The sequence below is a fragment of the Thunnus thynnus genome, chromosome 7, assembly GCF_963924715.1.
Source record: "Thunnus thynnus chromosome 7, fThuThy2.1, whole genome shotgun sequence".
NCBI classification, from domain to species: Eukaryota; Metazoa; Chordata; class Actinopteri; order Scombriformes; family Scombridae; genus Thunnus; species Thunnus thynnus.
In genome coordinates, this window is record NC_089523.1 from 30354819 (window position 1) to 30374123 (window position 19305).

The 19305-nt window shown below is 40.0% G+C and overlaps 1 protein-coding gene across 1 annotated transcript in view; it reads left to right on the top strand.

Annotated features, from left to right (window-relative positions):
- The window catches only part of slc8a2b (solute carrier family 8 member 2b), a 172964-nt gene that overhangs the window by 59042 nt on the left and 94617 nt on the right, over positions 1-19305 (top strand). Inside the window, exon 2 of the mRNA XM_067595470.1 lies at positions 1518-1555. The gene's annotated coding sequence lies outside the window, so the exon portion shown is untranslated. The remainder of the gene's footprint in view (positions 1-1517; positions 1556-19305) is intronic.

The following is a 19305-nucleotide window of genomic DNA, read 5'->3' on the forward strand; positions in this document are numbered from 1 at the left end:
CGGCTTTATTTCACGCTGTCACCTGCAGCTGGCCAACAGCAGCATGTGAGCTATTTATTTCTGGTTGTGTTGTCTCCTCTCACTGCGACTTATAAGAGCTCTTCTGTCCGGCACAGATGTCATTAAACCTCATGTCACAGAGAGAAGATGCTGACTTCTATTCATAGTGCATAATTCAGCAGCAGCAGCAGCATTTAGAGGAGCTCTTGTTAAATTTAAAAAAAAAAAAAAATGTTTAAATGTAGGTAATAATGTTTCTCTTGCTCGTCTCTTCCCCTCAAGAAGTGCATCAAGCAAGAAACAAATTTTTTCAAATCTGAAGGCTGCAGCTGTCTTTTGATCAAATCTGTGACATGACAGCGGACTTCAATGCATCTTTAAGAGCTTAAAATATATGGGAACACACTCCACTCTCTCTCTCTCTCTCTCTCTCTCTCTCTCTCTCTCTCTCTTTCTCATTATGGAGCTCTCTTTCATCTGTCAGCTGGTTTGCTTCAGCTCTGAGAGTCTACACATTCTGACCTCTTTTACTCATTTCTTCTTCTCTTCTTCTTTACTGTGTGTGTCTCTCTCATACATGCATACTTTCTTTTTTTCTCTTTCTTTTGTGCACGCTGCTCAATAATTTAATCTATATAGCCTTGTTCTGCCAGACAGGCTGACAGACACTCAGGAAGATGATGAGTCAGTCAGACAGACAGGCAGGTAAGCAGACAGGTCAGTGAATTAGCTGCAGATGTCTCAGCACCTCATCAACCCTCACAGCTCTCTGAGACATTCAAATTCCCACGCTTTTTCTGAGGCTGGATGCTCGCCGTCGATGCATTTTTACCCTGACAGCTTCATCTTAAAACTATATTTTATTTATAGAGACATCTTGGCACACATGTAAGGAACACACAACCGTGGCTGCGAGAATAAATCAAGTACTGAAGAAGTTTTAAAGGATTTTAAAGGATTAAAGCAGCTACTAGAGAAACCTCTGAGCCACTGACCAAAGCCATCGAATCTCCATTTATCTAATTCAGCATAGGCTGGAGTAATTGGCACAAAACACACACACACACACACACATACACACAACACTCAAGACTAATAAGTAAAAACCTCCTGAGTCTCCCTTGTGTTCAATAGAAATATTGACCACTGATTCTCTTAATCATTTTCTATGGTTGCAGAAGAAATAATCATTTTCAGTCACGGTAAAAAACAAATGAGCTTCTTATTGAACCGAGACGCTTTTGTTTCGCTTGAGTGTCTCAGGACATTACTGCTGAAAAGAAACTTGGTTCACTATTTGAACGGCTCTGCACCGTGATAGATTCCTGAGGAAATGTACGTGTGTGTGCAGGGTCACTGTGTGTAAATGCGATGCAGCTTCTCATCACATTTGAGAAGTCATCAAGAGCGGCGCTCTGATTCGATTTGAGAGTAAATGATTAAAATTTTTGCTAAATGTACTTTACTCTGTGTTCAGTTCAGAATATCCCTTAATTACATTTCTTGTACTGTTTCAGGGCAGCTGAACCCTCGCGACCCCATGAGTTTGGTTTGGGTAAGTAAATTACCTTTGTGCACTTGTGTGAGAAGAAGTACTGTAGGGTGATGCAGTCACACACACACACACACACACACACAGAGGGAAGCACAACCACAAAAAGTTGTAATAAGTATGGGTTTATGCATGAACAAGTGTGTCATGGGGAGAGATTTAGCCACACACACACATGCAGATCGGCACACTCACACGGCAACAGTCTCAGTGAGGGAGTCATGAAGTTTCTGCCTTGTTACTGAGCTCATTCTCCCCTCTGGTTTTCTTCCTTCACTCTGAATACTAAACATCTCGCTGCTGTTATCCGCAGCCAGGAATCCGAGGGCTGCTCTGTATGCATGTGCGTACGTGCGGCGGTTAAAACAGTAGTTCATTATAAACCGACTGCTCTCTATGATTTTGTGTTGTCACATATATAAATGCTTGAGTGAGTGAGTGATGATGTATATTTCTGACTTTCTCTCCCTTTTGCCTCACTTGATTTCTTTTTTTTTTTTTTTTTGCATTCAGCTTTTGAGCATATTTTAGTTATGCAAGGTAACTTTGCAAGTTTGCATTCCTTCGGTGTTTTTATTTGCAAAGTTTGATACCCAGAAATTCTGTAAACTTCACTTCACACACCACTCTTACATTTGCAACACTTGGCAGGACTGTTTCGATCCAAATAAGGAAATAATCTCGGGATGTATCTCTCTAAAATAGGGTGCTAATGCACATGGACGTGACCAGCACATATTTTACACTTCTGGTTACCACAGGCGTCGGTGCAGCTTGGCGGACTGTGGAGGAGAAGCTGAATACATTATCAGTAGGAGGAATATAGAATCAGCAGGCGGAGTCGGGGCGATCACATGAACTCCTCTCGTTCTCTTTAAGTGGAGTCAAGTCTATTTTATTTATACGGCACCAAATCACAACAGAAGTGATCTTGGGGCACTTTTCACTTAGAGCAGGTCAAGACCGTACTTTTAAATTTACCCAACAGCAGCAAGGAAAAACTTGAGAACGAGGCCTTTGAGAGAGAAAAAAACATGTCTGTGAAGTATGTGAAGTTCTAAAATATAAATACATAACACTCTAAATATTAATATATATATCACCACTACTATGCTATCAATGTTTCAATGAAAAGGCAGCTGATGTATATTCATGCTGCTGCTGCTGCTGCTGCTGCTGCTGCTGGCTGTAGTTGTGCAACCATTCAATAGGTTAATTAATACATTTAAACTCAGTGGTTTTGCTCCTTCTATGCATTTTTGATCAGTCTCCTGCAACAAAGTCCACTTTTTTTCCATCCACCAGCTTCCTCCTAATAAGGCAAATCACCTTATATAGACGTTATGTGAACCGCGTCACTTCTCATAATTACTATGGTTGCTAGATGGCGTAAACGTAACTATAGGTGATTGTTGCCACCTTGAATTTTAGACCTATACTGTCGTTATTCTGGTTACCCTGGATGCCTGTGCTCTTTTTATCGATTTTTGAATTAGTCAGCTTCCTTGCATATTTTCTCCATAGTTTTAATAGAGTTATTTTGAATGTACAAAAAAACCCACACATTTACAGTAAAAACAGCAGATTTTTAGAAATATACAGACATAAAAACATACAATTTAATCCCTGACAGCGTTCATGGCAGTGCTTCTGTGTCAATACCTGCCCAGCTTTCCTCTTCACAGCCAGACACACACATATATCTTCCTTTAATCATTCAGCCATTGTTTGCCAGAGGCTTTCATGTTTTCCCTTTGCTTCCACTTCTCCTTTCATAACGTTTGTAGTATTTAAATTGGTGAGTCCAAGGGGATTTGAACTCATAACCTTGTTACCTCCAGGGATGGAATTTTTTTTTTTCACTGCTGCTTCTCAACCTGAATGGTTTTATTTAAAAATCCAATCCATTCCTCTTACTGAACAGCACAGACTGATGCACATCAGTGGCTTTTTGAGTCACTAGATAAAAATGGGTTGAGGGATAATCAATATTTCTCCATTAGAAAGATCTAACATTCCTCCTATGTGTGGAAAAAGACATACGATCAATAAGTCGAGCTTGGACTCCTGACATGTTAGTCACGGCTCTTGGTATTGGATTTATGTATTTGTGAAATTCTGTTTTATGCCCAACATGACGACATGTTTAAGAAGTAAGAAGAAGGTCTTTTATGTACAGACTACTGTATATTAAAGCTGCAACAATTACTCGATTAATAGATTAATTGCCAACTATTTTGATAATTGATTAATATTTCTGGTTTCTTTAGTCCTCTATGACAGTAAACTGAATATCTTTGGGTTGTGGACTGTTGGACGGGACCAAACAATACATTTGAGGATGTTTTTGTCAACAGCGATTGACATTTATCACCTTTTTCTGACATTTTATAGACCGAACATCTAATCGATTAATTGAGAAAATAATCAACAGATCGTCAGTTGTGGCTCTAGACTACATGCCCACAATGTTTTTACCTTTATTTTGAGAGCAGTGGAAAGGTGTTAATAACACATTCTGCACATTTCCAGGTCTATATTTAAATTTTAAGGCTCTTCTGGAATATCTTTGCATAATTTACAGTTTTTTTTAAAAAAAAAACTCCTTGTTTAACTCACACTGACCTTTCAAAGAGCTGTTACAGACAGCCTGAGGCCTCCCCTTCCCAGTGAGCCCTCTCCGTTCTGATTGGTTAGCCTCCAGAAGCTGCGTCAAGGCCGACTTCTGGCTGCTCCAGCTTGTCGGCAAGGCAGAAAAAAATGTCAGCGTGCAGAGCAGGTTGAAGTCCTGGCTTTTGACTTGCAGGGAGCATTTGAACATAATGTTTACCTCAAGTTAAGTAACAGAAAACCAGAAAAAAAACCATAATATGTCCCTTTTAACAGATTCTTGTCCAATTCACATCTTGTAAACCATTAACTTTGAACGTTGGCATGAATTTCTTGTGAGGTCTTTAGTCAGTGTTTGTGTATTGTTGATTTGTGCACATTAATCAACCAACACTGACATTTTGCAGGGTGATTTGCACTCATACTTTGACTGGATGATCCTAACAATACAAACTGTTTTAAACATCTTAACCAAATCATAGGGGTGACAGATATGAGCAGATTTTAACAATACTTTGACCAAAGGGTTAGGGTTAACACTTTTATTCAGCAGCTCTCTCATGCATAACAAGTTCTGAAAGCTTCTCATTAAGGAATATCTGAAGAGAGTTATCAAGTCTCACCACTTCATCAACTTCCTGTCTTATTATAAGCTGGTATATCGGCCAGACATCGGCGTGTGAACGCCATGCTGTGCGTGACGTGACTCGACTTCTCTCTATAAAAGGTTACGGCTCTGTGTGCGGCACCTGTTGTGTGTGTTGTCTCTAATGGCTTCTGCCTGGATACAGCGGTGGGCGGCGGGTAGTAATTGGCTTTCTTAGAAGAGACCTTGAAGACGTCTGTGCCTCTGTGTGTGTGTGTGTGTGTGTGTGTGTGTGTGTGTGTGTGTGTGTGTGTGTGAGGAGATGCAGGGTTCAGTAACAAGGATATAAATGGTGATGACTCGAAGAGGACTTGACTCAAGTGTTTGTTTCTGCATGAGTGTGTGTTTGTTTAAGAAGATACATTTTCCATCAGTCCTGTGCCTACCTCTCTCTCTCTCTCTCTCTCCAGTCTTTCCTCTGCTTTCACCCTCTGTCAAGGCCTAACACACACACACACACACACACACACACACACACACACACACACATACATTATTCTCTCCTGCTGAAATGTGTATGTGTGTTTGTGGCTTCCCCCTCGATTTATACATCCTAATAAGGTCAGACAGAGCAGAAATGAAACTGATGTACAGTATATGTTTGTCTTTATTACATCCTAACCTCATAAACTCTCAACTCACACACACACACTCACATCCGCATACACACACACATAATGTAAGGATCTCTCTCTAGTCATTTGCTGCTGCGTTTTTTCTGTCTCTTTCTCTCTCACCTGTTTCTCACTGTGGAAACGTTTTCTCAAGAACTCAAGGACATTACTTCTTCCTCTTCTTCCTCTACCGAAGGCACTTAGTTCCAGTTTTAGCCTCTTGGTCAAAGTCCCTGACAGTTACTTATATTTTAATGAGCTGCACACTGCAGGAGTTGAGTTTGCAGTCATGTACATTTCTGACTGGACTGCAAACTTTGCTAGAATCTAGTTTACAAAGCATCAGTTTATGTTACCTCTGGTGACCAATGGACTGAAAAACATCAGTGGCACTTAGGAAATATAAACACTGCTTCTCCAGTATTTACCAGATCAAGCATTACTGCAACTTCATGTCATACAGGGTCCTACTTAACAGTGTTGGATAAATTACTTTTAGTGATTACACATCACTCATTATTAAAAATTATTAAATTACATTACTCACTACTCAGCAGCAAAAGTAACATGTTACATTATTCTCTACTTCACTCCATCGTCAAAGTTGCCTTTAAGCAACTCAAAATCCTCCACACACACAGTTTCATCTTTGGTATTTAACACATGTAGAAACAGAAAATGAGACGTTTGTGGTTTAACAAGCAAACAGTCAAGTAAATCTTTCTAAATAGTTCAGATGGATTTACTGACCATCCATTAGCTAGCGTTAGCATAGCGTTAGCATAGCCTCAGTGACTGCACACAGTCCCGAACTCAGCTGAACGATTCATACACCTTCCAATCCTGAACTAAACTAGTATCAGGTGACTCCCTGTCCCTTACACTACTCATTACTGAAAAAAAGTGATTACATTACTGTAGACTTTTGTCTCCCCCTTCTGGCAGTGAGAGTAATTACAAAAACACTATCAACACGTTATATGTTATAGGCTACACCGTAGCCTACTCCATCACTATTGTTGCAGCTGTGAAATAGTGGATAGTGTCACACAACTCCCGCATAATGACTCGTTTCACTATCAGAATTTGATCCATTCAGTCCGATAACATTTGGAAAGTCTAGAAGAGCCGCATGATTCAATTATTTTATCCACATTCAAGTTAGCAGAGGGCTAACGGGAGGTTAGCTAGCTCGGCCGGCGGAAGTCTCTACTGTGCAGGAATGTCCCTCCTGACATGAGATTTAAAAACTCTGTATACTGTGAAATACAGAGAGATTCACCTGGCAGTGATAGGCTTAATCAGCATTGTGTGAACTCATTGGTAAAGGCTTGAATGTCATTTATATGTTAAAGTTCCACACTGCAGGTTTAAGAGGTTTCAGACCATGAAGTGAACACTTGCTGTGGATTCCCCTGAACTCGGTTATGCAACTCTGTCTCCTAGAAATCTGCAATCGACTGGTGAGGTCATATTTTATACATACAGTCACTATACGGATAGAGGGACAGGAACATTTGGACAAAACCGACTCAGATTAATTTACACTGTGAGGCTTTTGAGGGAGAGAAGGGAGGAGTGTGGCTGAGGAACAAAAGATAAAAAGCAACTGTGTAAACATAATTGATAACATGTAATTCATGGTAACCTGGGTGATGTTAATATATGCATATAATATATGATAACCACTGGAGTCAGTCAACACTTATGTGTAAGTTTGAATCTAAAACCTTTCCAGCACAAATTAAGTTTCATAATTACAGCCATGAGTTTAAGTATGTGTAAGTGTTAGTAAGTATGTAAGGCTCATTGGATCATTTTTAAATGCTTGTTAGCTGGAGCGTGATTGCGGAGGTGAATGTGGACCATCTCTAAAAACAGATTGGGCCCCAGACACTAAACAACTAGTAGTGGCAGCAGATGATTACACTCCTTAATGACAAAACAAATCAGAAACAAATAGCTTGTGTTGGAAATGGATAAAATACAATTTTAATTATGTGTGGAGAAACTGCTCCCCTTGCACTTCGAGACCGTGCGGATGAATTTTAAAGCTGGATATTGATCGAAAGAGGAGCCACTCCCTTAGTAAAACTCTGTTTCTGTCTCTCCCCTTTAGCTTGCTCTCCTTCCCTTCTTTAACTTCATCCGTCCACTTCATTGTAAATTGCCTCCTCTCACTCCCCCTCTGTTTCTCTCCCTTCCAGTTGGGTGATTAAGATTTCCTCTCCTCCTCCTCCTCCTCTGCTGGCTTCCTCCTCTCTCCCTGCCATCTCTCTTTCCGAACAGTCCCTCCTTCTTGCTTTTTTGTCTTTTATTCCATTTGATTTCCCACAGTCCTGCTGTCCAATTCTCCTCCTCCTTCCTGTTTTTTTTTATGATTTTCTTTCTCTTTTCTCCCTTTTTTTCCCCTCCACGACTGTCACCTGCTCTCACGCTCTCCAGCTTTCTCTTCATCTTTTCTCTTCATTCGTTCTTATCCAGATGATTTCACCTTCATCTGTCTCCTCCTGTTTGCTTTGTTCTCACTTCTCCCTTCCCTACCTCATCAATGTTGTGCTGTTTTGTGGCCGCACTCCTTTTTCCCCCTCGTTCTGTCTCTCCCCTGCAGCTATTTCTCTCTTTTCTCCTCTCTTGCTTCTGAATCTCTCTCCAAACTACAGATCCCCTCTCTGCAGTGCAGATTTGTCAGCCCACACCCAAAATCCATCCTTTCATCACTCTGACCTGGTTGTGATGGATGAATCGATAATTCTAAAAAAGGGTATCAAAAGTAAATAAAATTACAATCAGGTACCTTTAATTTTCCATCTGTCTTTCCTTCTTCTTGGGTTTTCTGCAGGGGGATATTTGGCAATCTCTTGGTATCACAAATGTAGATGAAGATGGAGATGATTAAGAGCTTTTATTGCCGTTATGTGAGAGATGAAGGTGGAAGGAACAGAGGAGAAGCTGGCAGGGGCAGTGGACTGGAGGACGATGATGAATGAGGGGGAAATAGTGTAAGGTTATCAGATGGTGGCAGGTGGTAATGGGTTGGAGAGCGAGCGAGCAAGCAGACAGGCAGGCAGGCAGGCAGGCAGACGGGTTGTGATCCAGGAGCACTAGAACAAGAGACAGCAGTTAGTCAAAGTCCAGCACCAGAAAACAATCACTAAAACAAGAGTGGCCCGAAGCCTGAAGTGTACAAACACCGCGGCTGAAACGAGGATCCAGCGATGAGTGGGTGAAGTACATATGCTGCAGGATGACGAGCATGATGGAAGACAGGTGTGTGCGATCAGCACGTAGCCAGGGAGCCAGGAGAGTCGGGGAAGGAGCGCCACACACCCACGCCACACAGACACACACGTACACTGAGAGACAAACAGGGGAAGAGCACAGGGGAGGGCGAACAAGAGGAAACTAGAGGCATGGTTGTAGCCGTGACAAATTCGATTCAAAAACCGATTCTCGATAGAATAAATTGAAAGGTGAGCACGATTTTTTAAGGCTCTCACTCCAGCGCGCTGTGTGAAAACCATTCGCTTGTGGCTTTAGTCCACTGAAATGCAATATGAAACATACCGTAACTCGATCAAGGTCACTCGAGAGTATGCAGCTCTTCTTTTTTTTTTTAAAAAAAAAGCAGACCTTCATCTCTTCATGTCTCCAGCAGCAGAGAGCAGCTTCTCTGCTGCACAGCTGGTTCTGTGAAAGCATCGTTACCCAAAATGCTGTATGAACGCAGGACTCTTGACATGAAACAGAACGTGGACCGAGTCAGAGTTTTATTTTGTAAAGTGCTGCAGTGTGAGTTGGTCAGGCAACTGCTAACGTTAGTCTCTGGGTGATGGAGAGCTATACAAAGGTATTATTATTAAGTTATTGCATCCAAAATGAAAATGAACTACAAGATAACTGTAGCATATGGGAGCTGTTGCACTGGTCCACCTTTTCCATTTCATTATAACATTATTAACCAACATTATTACAAAAATTGATTGATTTTTTTCACCCACCCCTTAGTTCTCTGTCCATATCCTAATCTAAATTAGTATCTAAGTCTACTGGGTAGTGAAGTTTCATTATAGAGCAATGATTATTTTATTACTATTCAACACATAAAGCTGCTGTGAGGCTCTGTGCTGATGGCAAAGGTTCATCCTAGTCAACAGCAACATCCCCCGTGAGTCTTACTCACAGAAACTCTGAACAGAGAGCCTCATGGGAGCTGTAGTTGTTGAACGCTATCAAAATAATAATTGTTTTATGTTAATGAGATGTTCAGATTTTACCACCCAGTGCTGTAGCAGGTACTCATGCTGCAGAGAGAAGTTATTGGAGCACACACAAGAGCTGCTGCTTTGCATATTATTGAAGGAGATAGCTGTGGAATTGCTTTTATGGCAGAAATCAGGTTTTATTGTACAATGAAATCCATTCCAGACCCACTTTTGTAACACTTCATGTTAGTTAATTGCTGCTATCCAGGGATGTCAGTGACTCTTAATCAAGATTCATGGGAAGTTAGGTTTCAGAGTCAAAAAGTTATACATCTAGCATCTTTTTATATGAAGTTTTAGTGGATTTGTTCTCCACTACGTCCCTCGTTAACGTAAACCTGACAGACCAAACTTATTCTGAGCATAAGAATCCCCGTGTGTGTTTTTACCTCATGTAGCAGGTTATCTTGTTAATCACAATCACAATAAAGATACCTTCAGTGTCATGCCAGACACCCTGACACCTTATTGTGTGTATTGTGTGTCTATGTGTGTTTGTGTGTAGATGTGTGTGTGTGTGTGTGTGTGTGTGTGTGTGTGTGTGTGTGTTCTCCAAGCCTTTTGTTTCAGCTCAGAAAAGGTGACAGCTGATGTAGAGTGAGATTACCAAGGAGCGAAGCTGGTGTTGTCTGGGTATTCGATAAGCACACACACACTTTCTCTCTCTCTCACACATACACACACACACACACACACACACACAAACACACCACACACACATTGTAATGTGCAAAGTAATGAGGAGAATATGGCATGGAGGGAAGGCAGGCCCACCGTAATTATAGAGGGTGACTGTGGGAGGGAGATGGATGGCTCTCAGTTACACACACACACACACACATACACACTCTCTCTCTCTCTCTCTCTCTCTCTCTCTCTCTCTCTCTCTCTCTCTCTGTCTCTCTCTCTCTCTCTCTCTCTCTCTGTAAAGTTTGCTGAGACAGATGAAGGGGGAAACAGAGGCAGCAATGGAAGACTGAAGACAGAGGAAGGCGTCTCGCTCCATTTCTCTCTAAATGTGCTACAACAGTACACACAGTGTATCCAGGTGTAGGTCTCCCTGTTTCCTCAGTATAATCTGTTCCATCCTCTGTTACATGTTATATGTGTGTTTTTTTTATATTTTTATCTCCCGCTACAGTAATTTTGAACTTTTTACAGTTGCGCAACAGTACAGATGTTTATAACAGCCAAACCATTTTTCTGTACCTTCAGGTTATTTTGTTATGGTGACAGATTAAAGAACACGTCATGTGTTTGATGAGACACACTGTGCAGTCAAACATGAGCTAATTTCCATTTTATCGTCACTAAGCTGGGGTGTGCCAGCTGCTGTTCTTCACTTGGAAGGATAAAATAATTTAAAATCTGGTCAATGGTTCTTTTGGGATTTAATGTCACTTTGGATTTTAGTTGTAATGATGTCAGTTGAGTGAGAGGAAAAGATTTTTGTTTGCTTTACGCAGTCAAACAACCACAGGAAGACTGAGACATCAGCCATGCTGATCAGTCAGAAACAGTCAGAACTTTTGACAAATATTATTCAGTCCGTCCTCCAGCATTCAGAGAAAACATGTGGTCATAGAGTGACGACTTATTTGAAGACGGTGTAAACTAACAGCCACAGTTTTACTACAGTTATCTCACATTTTCTGCGTTCTCTATATAGTCCAAAAATTGTCCATAAATGTTGTCCATCCAGACTTTTTTCCTGTTTCAACATTTGCCACCATTTGATGTGAAATCTGCATTTGTTGTCATCTGGTTGTATCAAATGTGACACTGTGGCAGACGTCAACACATGCAGCTGACGTAAAAACACCTACAATTAATTGTGTGAATTATCAACAAAATGTATCAGCTTTTATCACTTGACTTACATAATAGTAGCATTTTATGTTATCATGTGTTCATTCTCAATGTTGAGCTATAAACACCAGATAACATGTTGTTTGGAGAGTTGTGGGTAATCAATGGAATCAAACAGCTTTTTGAGAAAATTAATAACTGAGCACTATGTGCAGGAAACAAACCACTTCCTGATTGGAAATATTCCATCACATGTGTGTGTACATGAGTTTAAGCGTTTTGTTGGAAGAATTAAGAGCATGCCGATGGAAAAAGATACGAGCACGAGTCTGCAATGAGTCGGCTGCTCTGTAATGTTTTAAACCTACAAAATCCAAAGAGAAAAAAAAGACAGGAAGAATATCTACCGACTGTGGATGAAATTTTGTATCGTTGCTTGTTTTCCGTTTAAATTTCACGTCTTGAGTTTTGATGAGTCACATCCTGCAGTTGGATAAAAGCACATTTACATACCTGATACCGTAGCACATTACCTCAACAAATAAGGAAACACCTCCTTTTGTGAGAACGCCTGCCTTCAGGGTGATCGTTACACCTGTGTTTTACAAAACAGTTTCTCCTTGTGCCGACTGTTTTTCACTTAAGCTTCGTTCAGTCAGAGACACTTAGGGTCAAGAAATTACCATTTACAGCAAACGGTTACACGGTTAGATTTGTTCTGCTGTTTGAGGAGCTCTCAAAGAATCCGGGCTGTGACGAGGAGAGCTAATCCCCCCCCGATAAACACACACAGTACATGAACGTCAGTTAAAATCAACAGTATAAACTACACCACAAAGGCAGGAGGTGGTCATGGTGACGGAGGGAGCTGCAGCAGAGCGTAATCGGCTGAGTGAACTGTGACGGCGTCGGGTTAAAACATCCGTGTTGTAGCACACCTGCGTGAATGTGATTGGATGTTTCCAGCCACACAGCTGTGGATGAGTTTGTTGAATGCTATATATATATTTATTTGTCTAGTGTTTATAAGAACCTTAAGGTAACCGAACTCCAAGCGAGCATTCATGATAACGTGTAAGCATATGTAGAAAGATCTGAGCGACCCACCAGAGCGAAACCAACTGCAGAGCAGAGAGCAGAGAGGAAGAGTTGTAATTTTATGAACAAATCCTCCTCAATGCAGCACTAATCTTATTGATTTTATACGCAGAAGATCCAGCTGGGAAATGTTGTGCTTCAGAGTCAGTGTGCAGGTTTTTACTTTTCCTTCTTATGCTGGTTACCAGTTGACCTGCACCAGTACGTGATTCGCATATGAAAGAAGCCTCCTTCTCAACAATTAAAGCAAACACACAGAAAGCTACTGTAGCGGGAAACAATACGGCACAGTTGGATGGATAAATAAGGGAGTAAAGGGAACCCACAGGAAGATCTGGAGGGATGGAAAACTGGGAGAAAGAGGAAGGAAGAGAGGAATAACGGCAGAGAGCAAAAATAGCAGCAAGGTAGGAACATCCTGCGGCAACGAAGCAGAAAATGTTCTTTAGATTCAATGCAAGTTACAGTGCACACTTTCTATCTGCAGGGGTTGAAGATAGATGCCACCTCAGATTACTAACTTATTTATAACTTATCATCTTGAGGTATTTATTTAGTTCTCCAATCACTTTGGATGCAAAATAGAAGTTGCTATTACACATTTAAATATTAAAGATTAAATCTTAGCATCCTTGGAAATCTGATTTACCATCAATACTGTGTGAGAGTTTTCCTCTGGTGCATTTAGGGATCCAAGGTCGACTTAATCACCTTTTGAAAAAGTCCCTAAAACAACATTTTCTCTCAAACAACACGGATGACAGATCACTGTCAGTACTCATCACGCTCACCTGTGTCCTGGTGGGAAATTAGAGAAAGAGGCAACTGAGAAAGCAAAGCATCTGTTTGAACTGTGCAGCTGAAGCATGTCGGTGACCGTTTCAATATCAACGCGCACAAACACTTTCAAATCTGTGTTTGTGTATTGAAGACGACACATAAGGTTTCAGTCTAAAGATTCATCATGTTACACTTTTATTTAATAAAATCTATAACATATTTTACCACTGACAGGTCATTAAAGATGGGACAAAATCAGAAAGTGAGAGGATGAACACAACGTTTAATTCTCTTTTAGGCTTTTGTGGTGACAAATTTAGATGCTGCTTTAAAGTTTTGTGGTTGAAAATGACTCTGACAAACTTAATGTGGTTATTATTTTAGATTGCTTCTTTTCTAGAACACAGTGTGGAGGGAGGAAAATGAAATTTTTCACATGGCGACTGAAAATTTGGCAAACTTTGGCAGGACAACTGTGTATGTGAGTTAACTTCTGAGAGAAGCGGGTGTTGTAGCAGGGACAGTGTATTAAGACATTTACCTGTTTACAGCAGTAATTTTCCTCTCAGATGAGGCAAAAATGTGTATTTAATCCAACATGAAAAGTTTTAAGAACCAACAATCTACCAGATTGGACTTGAACTTCATTGTTTCCTCCCATAAAGCTTTTGTTATTGCATGAAGAAGAACGTGTGATGTCAGTTCTGATGTACAGTTTGCTTTATAATCAATATTTCAAATTCAGCAGCAAAATGTTGTTCACAAGACATGATAGATGTCTTAAACAGCTAAACGTCAGGTCTTAATTAGAGACAGTATCTTACAAAAACACAGATAAAATTTAAACAGGTTGAAAAAGTTTGCAGTCAGTTGAGTAAAGTGACCATTAATCAAATAACACCTGGAACACAAGAGAAAACGAAAATACAAACATTTGCACGTATTCCTACGAGACCAACCAACATGAAGCCGAGGCAGTTTTATTTATATTTATTATTTATTTCCTGGTTGTTGTGTTGTCACAATTCCAGAAGAGTCATCGTGTATGTGTGTGTGAAAGGGAATCTGTTTACGTCCTAAATAGTGCAAGTTTAATTTCTGCTTTTGTCCCTCATTGTTTGTGTCCTGAGTTCATGTTTTCTGGTGCAAATACAAGACAATAGAGACGTTTACTGGACAACAAGGAGAGAGAGAGGAGATGACACTCCGTGACTTTGAAACTATAAACGGCTGGAAGAGAAAAGAGGGAAACAGGATGGATTAGGAGCTCTTTAGTATTTAATAGTATTTAAATAGCACCTCACGGTGTATTTAGATGCAGAATTAACCCCATATTGTCAATGTGAAAGTTGTGTGTTTTCACATTTGCACTATTTGGATATAATCTAATTTGCCAGTGTGCATACATATTAGTCTGGGCCAAGGAATCCATATCTGTGTGTTTACTCAACGTTTACAAAGACATCTGTTGTTGTTTTTTTTAGAGCTGCGTTGAATCAAAAAAACATTTTGTTCCGTTGATTATTTCCCCATATGTAGTGGTATCTGACCATCACTCCTCAGCAGTCAAATGGTGTCTGCAAACATACAGTATATTAACAATAAATTAGAAAGTAAGGTTGTATTTCTACAGTCACCATTTTGCTTTAACGCTCAGAAATTTACTGAGACAGGGTCAAGGGACATGACTTTCACTTTTTCCTCTTTTCTCCTGCATCACCTTCTCTACCTCAATATACCAGATGCATAAACCCCGGGCACAGTCTCTGGCAGCTGGTATTCTGGGAAATATAGGAAATAGCAAACTGAACTGGATGCACATGGGTGGCCGAGGGTAAAGTTAAATTATGGCACTTTATCATGAATATACAGTACGGCTTCTGAAATGCGCTGAACGTTGCTGATTGATGATATGTAATGATGTATAAAATATGTAATGGGGGTTTTCTATTAACCGTTCTAGTGGTGGAACTTCTTGTTCGCCAACAGACTGCTAATAGCAAATTATCAGAAGATTTATAAAGAGTTCTGCTGACTACAGTAAGTTAAACGTAAACCCTGAAGTCATTGCCAGCTATTTCCACTCGCAACATGCTGTGTAGTGTTAATATATTATGAGGACATACAGTGAACATGATAATTTTATGAACCCTAATTCTACGGTTAACCCTCTGCAACACATGCCCTCTCAACAGGATCTCTACTGCGGAAATCGAATCTGTAAGTCTGAACACACTAAACTTACATGTGGTTCTCGTCAGTGTAGAGGCACAAATATATGAGCAAAATTATTATAAATATAGGTTAAAATGCTTAATGTTTCAGTCCTCGTAACTGGTGGCAATGGAAACTGCATTTCACTTCTACAGCTCCCAGAATTCTGTTGAAAATTGTACTTAAAATGTCAAAATGTATATTCTCTGGTTGCGTTACCTAACCAATGTTGTCACTGTGGTAGCGACTTGCCTGTGACGGCACCCACCTGTCACTCAAAGCGGCCACGCCCTTAATTATGCCCAACTTTAAGCCTTAATAAGATTTAAAGCTATGAGCTATATAAAAATTCAACCCCTGTGCAGTTGTCATGAATGCGGAAAGTAGCTCCAGAGACCAAAAGCACTTTTTGCACCAGGCTGTAAACATGTTTATTTCTGCTGTAAAGTCGGACATTTTAACCTGGGGGGTCTGTGGGGATTGACTCACTTTTGGAGCCTTAAGTGGTCATTTGAGAAACTGCAGTTTTTGGCTTTATTGGCTCCATTTTTCAACTCCAGAGAGGTTGCCGCCTGGAAAATACGTGGAATGACTGTTGAAATAAAAATCCAACCCCTGCCCACTATAACCATCATCAAAAATGCAAGTTTGAAATAATTAAATCCTTGAGGAGTTTAACTTTAATGTTCTCGCTTCGATGCACCTCGTTCTTATCTTGTCTCTACATCCCATATTACCCAGAATGCCTTTTGACAACCCTGGGAGTACATGTTTGGGCCTATTGTTTTCAGATGTTCGCATTCATTGGTTGTCATCCAGAATAAATGCAAAGGGACGTTTCATTTTCTCTTTGATATGAGATAAAATCCTCTACAGTCAAACCTTCGGGATGCAGCTCAGCAGCTGAGAGGTTTGGCGTCAGCAGCTCGTTGTTACACCTTCTATTCCCCCTGCACCGCAGCAGGCTGTATTGCTTTCTAATCTCATCTAATGCAGTGTGTTTATCTGAAATGGATGATCCATAGCTCAAACTGCTGCTATTACAGACCAATATGTTGCCGGGAACAAATTGTTTTTAACCCCCGTCATCATTCTAGTGTGGTTGGCTGAGCTTATGTCTCATTCCAAGCAGCTTCTGCACATAACAGTTGAATGTTAAGTTAATGGTTTTCACTGAGTCATGTCATCGTAATCCGTGTTTTCCATGACGAGGAGAGAGTAATTTATGGTCATCAGCGTGAGTATATGAGGAGACCGTTTAGTCGAATTTGTTTTTGTGATGCATTATGTTACGTGGATGACATCAGGAAGGTGTAGTGTTGTGTGACAGCTGTTTATCACACAGCTCGGTTTACCAGCAACCATGGTTACCTGATTCTCTGAAGAGGGATAAATGCGTATAGAGGAATGAAAACTGTGAAATGAAAGAATGACATGGCAGATGACTCATGATTTCTTCCTGGAAATATCATATTCTAGTCATTTTCAGTAATGTCACATCATACATACAGTTACCATCACCTTGAGAGGTATAAACAGGAAGTATTGTTCTTATAAATCTTTATGATACGGATTCCTGGTAAACAGGACGTTAAACATAGATTAAGATTTTTGATTTGGCTTCGGGATGCTCGCTTCATCACTGTCTTGCCTCTTTATTGATTTCGTCACCCTGTATGCTGTCTGATTCGAGACGCTCTGTGCGGAGTTTTGTACCGAAAAACCTAAATCACAGTTTTCCTCTGGGCTTCCCCTGTGGCTGCAACCTGACAAACCATATAAGCTACTTTTATGCCATGGAAAGTGTGAAAAGCAAAGAGAAAGAGTTTTCTTCAGAAGACCTGCTCCCCCTCCGGCCTCCATACAGCTGCAGGCTGTTGTTGTATATTATAAATTGTATGTCTTACATACCGTGCATGTCCCATATGTCACATATACCTTGATGTTGATTAGTATTCATCATTTAGCTTTTGGGGGGAACCGAGACACACCATGCTTTGATAGCTCATATGTCTTGTAAATGTCAATTATGGTACTTCAGGCTTTGTAACAGCAGCGAGGTGATGAGTGATGCTGCTGACCGCGGGGGGAGTGAGGAGTCTGAGGCTCGGTTTAGCAACTGTGTCGGGTCATCTTATAGGTGTTAATGGTTGCTTCAGTTAGCCTTAAATAACAGTTTATCATTTAGAGAGACAGACAGACTGAGAGGTGGTGTTATAAGTGTGATAAATGTGAAATCATCAGAACAAAAGGATTACAGGTTTGTATGTGATGGCCTTTACTCCTTGAAATACCATGCAAGCTAACCAGCAGAGGAAATGAACCAAAGACCAATATGGCCAATAGTTTTAGCACAAACTAGTTTTTCCAGATCAATAACGTCAATTATAGTAATTTACATCTAATTACTTTTTCTCTCACTCAGCTGCTTTTTTTTCTTCCTGGTTTAAAGAAAAAAAAGAGAGTTGTTTGAAGTGTAAGGAGTGAAATTAGAGGAATGAAGGAGGCTAAGATGAAGACGTGTCTGTTTCATCTGGCTGACGACTGATGTTGTCTTCTCTGAGTAAGCAATTGGCTGAAATACACAGGATGACATATGGGACTCAGTTTGATGTGATTAAATATGCTCTCTGAATGATTCTCGCCAGTTTCAGCACATCAGCATCTTTTGTAACGAGGAGGCTCTGAGCAAAGCAAGTAACAGTCATATTTCAGTGAATTGTCATTTGTTAGAAAACATTTCTGTCCTCCTTGCTTCAAAGGTATTCGGATCGTCTGCTGGGTATTAATTTGGAGTTTTGCCTTTTCCCTTCCGGCTCCATTTGGGACATAAACCTGTAGTATTTTGTAGGGTTGTAACTAACTATTAGTATTAATCATTTTGTCTGTAACATGTCAAACAATAATGAAAAATTACTCCAAAACCAGAGAATCCAAATATGTTCAGTTTACAATCATATATGACTCAGAAACACAACAAATCCTCACATTTGGGAAGCTGAAATCAGAAAATGTTTGGCATTTTTGCTTTAAAAATGACTAAAACGATTAGTCATTTTTGTGTCTATCAACAAATTAATTAAGGGACTATTTGTTTCAGTCATATTATCCTGTTATTCATACAAATATTCCATTTATTTAAGATTATTTTTGGTATGTTTTTCCCTTATTTGATAGCTGAAAGTGCATTGTGGTCATGTGGTACATCTCAACCAGTAGGGGCGCAACACAGATATTGATTTTGATATTAAAATTATGTACCCAGGCATATTAAAGGATCTTAAATTGATGAAGAGGGCAAATGTTAAATATCTTAAATATTACAGAAATGTCTTGTGTAGATAACTGGACCAGTACTGTCCTATGACCATACTGGACAAGTGTACATTATATAGCAGTGGAGAAGTGAGGAGGATCATTTAACTAGTATAAAACATTAATTGAGAATATTATTAAACAGACTTGCAACCAAAATAATTGCAAATAATTAAGACCGTGACAGGCAATTAAGTATGAACACTAATTTTACAGATGTTCCACTATCTATCATCTATCATAACCATCGAATTTTAATTTACAGATGTTCACAACATGAATACGATGCTGGACATGACATAACTATAATAATAATAGAAAACCCTCATTAGTGATGTGTTACTGGTGGGTCCAGAAGCTGCTGTGTGTCCCCTCTGGAGCTCTGTGGGAGGTTTATTGTAT